This window comes from Lepidochelys kempii, chromosome 14, assembly GCF_965140285.1.
Source record: "Lepidochelys kempii isolate rLepKem1 chromosome 14, rLepKem1.hap1, whole genome shotgun sequence".
Lineage (NCBI taxonomy): Eukaryota > Metazoa > Chordata > Testudines > Cheloniidae > Lepidochelys > Lepidochelys kempii.
The window spans coordinates 44,056,033-44,064,690 of record NC_136393.1 but is presented as its reverse complement, the minus strand read 5'-3'; the positions used below and the strand labels follow the sequence as shown (position 1 = coordinate 44,064,690).

The following is an 8,658-nucleotide window of genomic DNA, read 5'->3' as shown; positions in this document are numbered from 1 at the left end:
CTGGGCTCCGGCAGCTTTTCCCCGTACTAAGGGGGCATCGTGCATAGAAGCCACCCTGCTAGTGACTGGACAGAAGGGATCCATCCAGACCCCAGGGAGGGGGGAGAAGGGGCGTTTCTAATGGAAATTGGGGATTGTTCCAGAGGGTCCCCAATATCCTCAAGCACGAGGGGGTGAGAGGTCCTGGTCCTAGAGAGGCTGCCCAGAGCCCTAGCAGCAGGAGACACATTTCCCGGGGACACTGACTCTGTGTGACACCTCACCCTAGACATAGGAATGTCGTTTTTCCAGTGCTTAATTTGTACCAGGGCTTCCCAGGGGTGGGCCCCAGACAGCACCTCTAGGCTGGGCAGTTCATAGCCCCCTTACCTCTGGGCCTGGCACTTCAGAGCCCCGGCACCTCTTGGGCTTGGCACTTCAGAGCCCCAGCCAGTGTTGAGGGAACACTTTGAATAGTGGGGGTGCTGAAAGTCAGTGCCCTTACCCCTGTCCGCCCCCCCTCCCCAAGTTGGCAGAGGGGACCCAGGAGAGGGGGGCCAGCAGCTGGGAGCCTTGCACTGGTGGGCTGGCAGTGGGGTGCCGGCAGGCCAGGAAACAGGAAGCGGGGATCCAGCAGTGATGCCTTGGCTAAAACCTGAGGGTGCTGCAGCACCCCCTGAACCATTAAGTTCCCACGCCTATGGCCCAAGATGTCCCGATAAAATTGGGACTGTCCTGATATTGAGCAGTTTGGCAGTTGGGGCCCCAAATTTCATGGTGCCCTACGCAGCTATGTCTGCTGCGTATGCCTAAGGACGGCCCTGACTGTGGTACACCTGTTCCCCTTTATCCCTGACTGAATTTTACTGCACCCTCCCAGATGTTGATCACTTTCTCTCTGTTGAAGGATTACTAATATAATCTCTGCATAAAGATCACTTATTTTTCCTTTAAATACCCACTTGGTAGGAAACCTTTCTGATTTTGCTTTTTTCCTGTTGCCAATTTGTGTAAATCTTCTTGGATTTTTTCTCCTTTTCTTCTCATTATCAGTGCTGCACCTACCCTGGCCCAGCCCCAGCTGTGGCAGCCTGGCCCAGCCCCGAACCTGGGCAGCATGGTCCAGCCATGAACCTTGGTGGCCCGGCCTGGACCCAGGTGGCCAGCCACGGCCAGGGCGTGGCCTGGAACCAGCTGGGGGGGGGGGCCTGGCCCAGGGCCAGCCACGGCCAGGGCGGCCCGGCCCAGAGCCAGCCGCAGCCTCAACACAGCTGCGGTGGCCCGGCCTGGACCCAGCCACGGCAGTGTGGCCCAGCCAAGCCCGAACCCAGGCGGCTCAGCCTGGAGCCAGCCTCAGCTGGGGCAGTGCAAACGGAACCCAGATGGCCCGGCTTGGAGCCAGCCAGGGCTGGGGCAGCCCGGCCTAAAGCCAGTTGCGGCCGGGGTAGCCCAGCCTAGACCCAGCCATGTTGGCCTGGCCCAGACCTAGCCACGGTCGGGACGCCCCTCCCTGAACCTAGCCCCAGCCTGGACCTGCGGGGGCCAGGTGTGGGGAGCCTATCCTGTGGCTCCAGCCCCAGAGCTGCCGCAGCAAGGAGAAGCGCCTCTCCCACACAAGCCCAGGTACTGCTGTGAGGAGACAGAGCTGGGGGGAGTCCTCTATCCCTGATGTAGCCCCGGAGCACTCTCCTGCATCCCAAACCCCACATCCCCAGCCCCACCCAAGCCCATACCCCCAGCCGGAGCCCTCCACCCCACCCAACCCTCTGCCTCAGCCCGGAGGCCCTCAACCCCGGCCCCACCCCAGAGCCTGCACCCCCAGCTGGAGACCTCACACCCCCGCACCCCAACCCTCTGCCCCAGCCCTGAGCCCCTCCCCCACACTGAAATCTTTGGCCCCACCCCCACCACCAGATTGCATTTTTTTATGTGCACTGATATGAAGGTAATGTGTCACACATCACCTCCATATAGGTGCACATAACAAAATTCATTCTGCACATGGGTGGGAAAAATTAGAGGGAACACCGGTGGTAAGGCTGAGAGAACACGGGTTTGGGAAACCCAGCTCAGCGATCAGAATCGCTTTAGCACAACGTGTGAGTCTGTCTCCTGCAAATAGACCTAAAGGCCAATGGTCTGATTCTCTTCTCACAACAACCTCACACTGGTGTAGACAAGTCACGTGACTCCAGTGGGATTACTCCTGACTAGCGACAGGGGGGAGTGGAGGATGAGCCCCATGACCCAGTCAGACTGGTCCTGATTTGTACTGGGGTCAGGGAGAGGGACACGAGATTTCAGAGAGTTTTATCTCTAAGGGAAGTTTGAGGAGCCTGTGACAGGGCAGGGGTGAGGTTGGTTGGGTGACCTCACTGTGCATTTCCATTCCAGACCACGTCTGGATTGCTTTAACCTTTCACCTTACCTCTGCAGTTGGCAGCCATTTCATGCAACACAAAGGACACTGGGAGTGGGAGAAACTAAACTCTACTTTATTATTTAAACAGACAAGCAAAAGGCAGACTCCTTTCCCCACCCCTAGCCCAGCTCAGTTCAGTCCCAGCCCGTTGCTCCACCCAACTCCCCCACGGACCGGCAACAGAGCAACATCTACACATTGGGAGAAAAGTGCTGAGAAGCCATGAGGGATTCTGGGAGCCTGTCACAAAAGGAAATACCCTGAGAGCAGGGAATCCAAAGAGCTCAGGTCAGAGGGATGAGTGTGGGGTGATTGGGGCAGAGACAATCTCTGTCATCCCCACTCAGGACACTGTGGCAGATGGGAAGGGGGTGACCAGCAGGGCTCTCAGGCTCCTCATCTCCCTCTGGCCTCAGTGATGGGGGTCGGTCTGGCTTCAAGGCTGCCCAGGTCAGTTGACATCCCCGGCTCCCTTCTTGCCTGCATCCTACCTTGGCATCTCAGCAATAGGGAGACGCTGCCCCCTCCCCCATCATTTTTCTTGGGGTGTCGTTCAGAGCTGTCAAGTTTCCTTCCCCACTCTGAACTCTAGGGTACAGGTGTAGGGACCCACATGAAAGACCCCCTAAGCTTATTTCTACTAGCTTAGGTTAAAACTTCCCCGAGGCACAAAGTCTTTGCCCTTGGATTAGGTAAAACGCTGCCACCACCAAGTGCTTTAACAAAGAACCAGGGAAAAGGACCACTTGGAGTTCCTCTTCCCCCAGTTATCCCCCCAAGCCCTTACACCCCCTTTCCTGGGGAGGCTTGAGAATAAACAAGTTGAGCACAGACCAGCTTGGGTTTCTTAGGACCATAACAACGCAATCAGATTCTTAAAAAACAGAACTTTATTAGAAGAACAAAACAAAGACAAAAGAAACACTGTGTAAGACAAGAGCCATTTAGATTTCAGGGACAGCTTCACACAACACTCAGGCTACGTCTAGTCTCTCTCTGGCTCTGATGCAGCGAGTTCACAGTTCTCAGCCTCAGCCATCTGACTTTTAGGAGGAAAGCCAGCCATTTCCCAGCTCTGTTCTCCCTGCCTTCTCCCTGACAGTATCTCACATCTCTGCGGGGATCAGGCAGTATCTTCATTCCCTGTTTCAGTCTCTGCCTCCGAGTGTAAATCTAGTGCTCACTCTCAGTGTTTGTGCAGATATGGATAACTGTCATTGTTCTAACAGCACAAAAATCCCATGACAAAGGGTAGAAAAAGGTCAAAATACAATTAAAAAGGACTATTCTGGCAAAGGACCATTTGTGTTGTGATTTCCTCAATAAATCTGAGCTACATCTTGTCAAGCTAAACTAATATCAAAATGTGTGACCAAACGGTGGTCGGGAAGAGAGAAAAACCCACAATACAGGGTGGGCTATAAAGCATGTTCATAAAGTGAAATCTCAGAGAATCTTCAGATTCAAAATCAGGACAATATATTTACCCATTTTCTTCTAAAGTGGCTAAACCTGCTTTACTTCTTGCCTCATTATTTGGTCATGTTAGTTACACAAGTTTTAGGGGTTATCATAATAAAAACAAAGCAGCTTCCCACCTAAAAATGATCTGGACTAGCCCAGACAACAACTGGGAGCAATTTTACCAAGAGACGGAAACCAGGCTATAAGATTAGAAAGGTCAAAACGTGCCTTCAGATTCATTTGGATTCGGACACTTTCCGTCATGGAGAGCCAGAGACACGGTGGTAAGTGACACCTTAGGAGGTGGAGGGGTAGAACGGGGACAGGATAAAACTCTCTATTGCTGGGACAGAGGCTGCTGTGTGGAGAGTGGAAGGTGACGGTGCTGGGGGAAGGAGGGAATCTCTTGGGCTCACCCCATCACCCTGAAATAGCACAGAAACTAAAAAACAGCCTATTTCGCTCTGCACAGGTGCTCAGGGAACCCGCCGGGGGACCTGCCGTGGTGCCCTCCCTCGGCCCCAACTATACCACAGCCCAGACCTGTTGGGGTGGCCCCTCGGCCCCAGCTATGCCGTGGCCAGGGCATCCCTACCCCGGCCCAATGCCGGCTGCGGCGGCAGGGCGTAGCCAGGACCCAGCCACTGCAGCCTGGCCCGGACCTGAACCTGGCCCGGACCCAGCTGCGGTGGCTTGGCCCTGTCTCAGGGTGCCTCTCCCCAGACCCAGCCCGGGTCCTGTCACCTCTCTCGCCCTCGTAGCCCCGGAGGAATCTGGTGGAGGGTCACAGAGATGTGCTGGCTAATCCCAACCGCACTTCCGACCACAGAGAGAACCTCCGAGGCTGATGCTACACAGGTGGGATCTCCAGGCCTCCCACAAAAGGCTGTGAAAATCAGTCCCTCCCAGTGCTGCTGTCTGAATGCAGACAGGGCAGGGAGAAGGGGCAGAGGGGGTGAGTGAGGAGAGGCGGCACCTCTCTACCCCTGTGCTCTTCCTCGCCTCTTATCCCATGATCCCCAAACACTCGATAGCCCAGCACCCAGCTCCACCAGCCTCAACCTTTCAATGTCTAGTTTCCTTCCAAAATACCTCCTCGTCCCTTAACCTTTAATCCCAGCGCCCTGGGGAGGGGAGGAGTTACCAGCCCCCAGGGACACTCCCCCTGCATGGAACAGCCCAGGTAAGTGGGGCAGACCAGCCCAAGGCCTGGTGGAAGATGGGGGGTGGGGACAAGTGTCTACAGTGAACATGTGCCCTAGCCTAGTCTTTCCTCTTCGAGTGATGGTCCCTATTGTACTCCAGGAGGATTATGCACATACTCTGGGCCCGGAGCTGGAGCTTTTCAAAGTAGGAGTGTCCACTGGTCCACGCACGTGCCCTTGTACCACCTCGTGGGTCCACCCCAGGCGATAAGGGGCGGGACAGACTGACCGCATCGTCAGTTCCTTCTCACCCCACAGGGTCTGAGTCAGAGCTTCTGCGGTCTATCATACTTAGCGCTGTGCTGTCCAAACTTTCCAGGAAGACTGTGTTTTATTCTTGTACATAGGATTTTACTATTTTTGTAGTAATTTTCTTGTTTCTAGAAGGGAACTTCAGCCAGGCAGAGGGACCATCTGGAGGAGTTTCTCTCTCTCTCTCTCTTCCTTCCCCCACCTTTGGCCCATCAGCTCAGCAGCCAGGGCTGCAGCAGGGAGGAGGGGCTGATCGTGGCTTCTTCTCTGCCTGGGGTTTGCTTAGACCAGGCAGAGCCAGAGGGTCACTGACCAGCTGTTGCTCGGCTGCTGCTGGATCCTTACCCCAGGGATGCGCAGCTAGATACTTGGGAGGCAAATACCCCTGATGTGTGTGGGAATGAGGAAATGGGTTTGTCACTGTGGCCAGCCCCAGTCAGAGCATTCAGAGAATTTCCCGGCTGTGTGGAGGAATCTCTGATGTCCAACATGGTGTTAGCTCCACTTGGAGCATTTTCCACACTGAGAACATCTCAGAAGTTTCTTCCCTGTGCGGATTTGCGGATGCCTGATACCATGGAAGCACCAAATGAAGCTTCCCCAACATTCAAGGTCCCACTGTTGTGTGGATCGCTGAAGCGTGAGCTTGGATTGAATCTTTTCCCACAGTCAAGCTATTCGTAGGGTTGCTCTCACCCTTGTGGGTTCTCCGATGTTTAGTGAGGTTTGAGCTCTTACTGAAGCTTTTCCCACAAGCAAGGCATTCATGAGGTTTATAGCCTGTGTGGATTCTCTGATGTAAGATAAGGTTTGATCTGTGCATGAAACTTTTCCCACAGTCAAGGCATTTATAAGGTCTTTTTCCCGTGTGACTCGCCTGGTGTCTAATAAGAGATGATCTGTGTGGGAAACTTTTCCCACAGTCCAAGCATTTATGGGGTCTCTCACCTGTGTGGGTTGCCTGATGTGTAATAAGGGCTGATCTCCGTCTGAAATTTTTCCCACACTCCAAGCACTCATGGGGTCTCTCTCCTGTGTGGATTGTCTGATGTCTATTACGGGCTGATCTGTGTGTGAAACTTTTTCCACAGTCCAAGCACTTATAGGGTTTCTCGCCTGTGTGGATTCTCTGATGTGTAACAAGGCCTGATCTCTGTGTGAAACTTTTCCCACAATCAAGGCATTTATAGGGTCTTTCTCCCATCTGGATTCTCCAGTGTTCAGTAAGGTCTGATTTGTGGCTGAAACTTTCCCCACAGTCCAGGCATTTATAGGGTCTCTCTCTTGTGTGGATTTGCCGATGTTTAGTAAGGTTTGAGCGGTTATTGAAGCTTTTCCCACAGTCCAAACATTTATAGGGCTTCTCTCCTGTGTGGATTGTCTGATGTGATATAAGGTCTGTTTTCTGAATGAAACTTTTCCCACAGTGCAGGCACTGATGTGGTTTATCTCCAGTATGAATCCTCTGATGTCTAATAAGGTGTGAGCTCTCAATGAAACTTTTCCCACAGTCGAGGCATTTATAGGGTCGCTCCCCTGTGTGGGTCCTCCAATGTCCAATGAGGTGTGAGCTACGGCTAAAACTTTTCCCGCAGTCCAGGCACTTATGGGGTTTCTCTCCAGTATGGATTGTTTGATGTGTAACAAGGTGTGATCTCAGAATGAATTGTTCCCCACACTGGAGGCAGTGGTAGGGTTTCTCTTCCTGGGGATTTCTCTGCTGGGCTATGGGATCCTTTTCTCCTCCCCCATATATAATAGATTCATCCACTTTCTTCTTCGCATGGTTTTCCAGCAGCCTCTCTGACCTGTGCCAATTTCCCCAGGCTTCTCCCTCTTCCAAGCACTGGGATAAATTCCCTTCAGCTCTTCCCACAAAGGTCCCCTGTGATTTCACTTCCCCAGGAATGTGCTCATGATGATTCCCCTCCTCATCACCTGCTGGGAGAGACAGACACTCCAGGAGAAAGAGGAATAGCTCAAAGGAAAAACCCAACACGCTAACGCCGTAAAGACTGAGCAATTGGATTCTACCTCTACTTCCCACCCAAACACTCACAGGGAAGGAAAGTTGGGAAGGAAACTCCTGCAGCTAACAGGACGGGCGGAAAGCCGTGAGCGATATCTGCCGACTACAGCCCTGCCTTGGCTGAGACGAGGCAGAACTAAGGGCGCTCGCTCATAGCACATTTTTGGGTTTATCAACTTTTTCCTTCACTCGCCAGATCATTTCGCTGTCAGTTTCACTGAGTCCTCACCTGTGTGAGTGCCTCTTGGTATCTCTCTTTTCTCACAGGCCTGGAGATCGGGGATCCACGGCTCTTCCCCTCGTTCCAGCCGGGCAATCAGGTCAGGTTTGGGAATGGGAAATCCTGCACAGGGGGTGAAATCAGCCCAGATCAGGGTGCATGGAGGATTGGGAGAGTGTCTGTCACAAAGGGCATTCTATGAATTGAACCTGTTCCCATGCTGTGCTGAGAAAATTTGGAATCCAAGGGGATGGGAACATAGATGAGCCCCCTTGGGAGAGGCAGATGTCTGAGGAGGTGGGGAGAATTATTACGCCCTCACTAGGAGTTCCCAGGAGTTAAACCCCTACAGAGCCCAGAGCCCTCCCCATGGCTGGAGTTATTCCCAAGAAGGGAGGTGACCAGGGATTGTGTGTGCAACCGAGAAACAATACAGACAGGACAATACACAGTTTCTATCCCCTTGGAAGCTGGGGGATGGGTGTGGATGGTTTAGCACGTCCATTAGGTTTTGGCATCCTGGTCCCATTGAAGGGGGTTTGGAGATGCAAGTCTCTCTCACACAGAAGCTGCGCATTATGGAACCCATACCCCTCCAATCTAACTGACCAGGGAAGAACCTGACCAGAGTCAGAAATGCAGGCCCAAAACTTTCTAATAACTGAGGGGACGGGAATCTCTTACCCAGGAAGGTCACCGTCTCGTAGTTCTCCTGCATGACGTCCCTGTAGAGGGTTCTCTGACCGGGGTCCAGCAGAGCCCCCTGCCCCTCAGTGAAATACACAGCCACCTCCTCGAAGGTCACCGGCATCTGAAACAACAAGAGTCCCCCACTCAGAACCTGCTGCCCCAGCTGCAATCCCACTAGTCACACAGGAAAGGAAGAAGAAAAAAGCAACATCTCGGAAGCTCTGGGAGGACAACAGTGGCAGAATCCCACCCCAACCGTGCTCAGAGCAGCCAGGTGGCTTCAGGGGGTGGGGAGAAACTGAGAGCTCCTTGTCCCTTCCAGCAGATGGAGGAGGGCAGGGTCTTCTCATTTACCATCCACCTGCTAAGCCAGAGGTTGATACAGGAAGCAGAGCTC

At 53.4% G+C, this 8,658-nt stretch overlaps 1 protein-coding gene across 2 annotated transcripts in view; it reads left to right on the top strand.

Moving 5' to 3' along the window:
• Positions 1–8,658, top strand: part of LOC140898034 (uncharacterized) — a 302,273-nt gene that overhangs the window by 236,002 nt on the left and 57,613 nt on the right. The gene's annotated exons all lie outside the window — the stretch shown is intronic.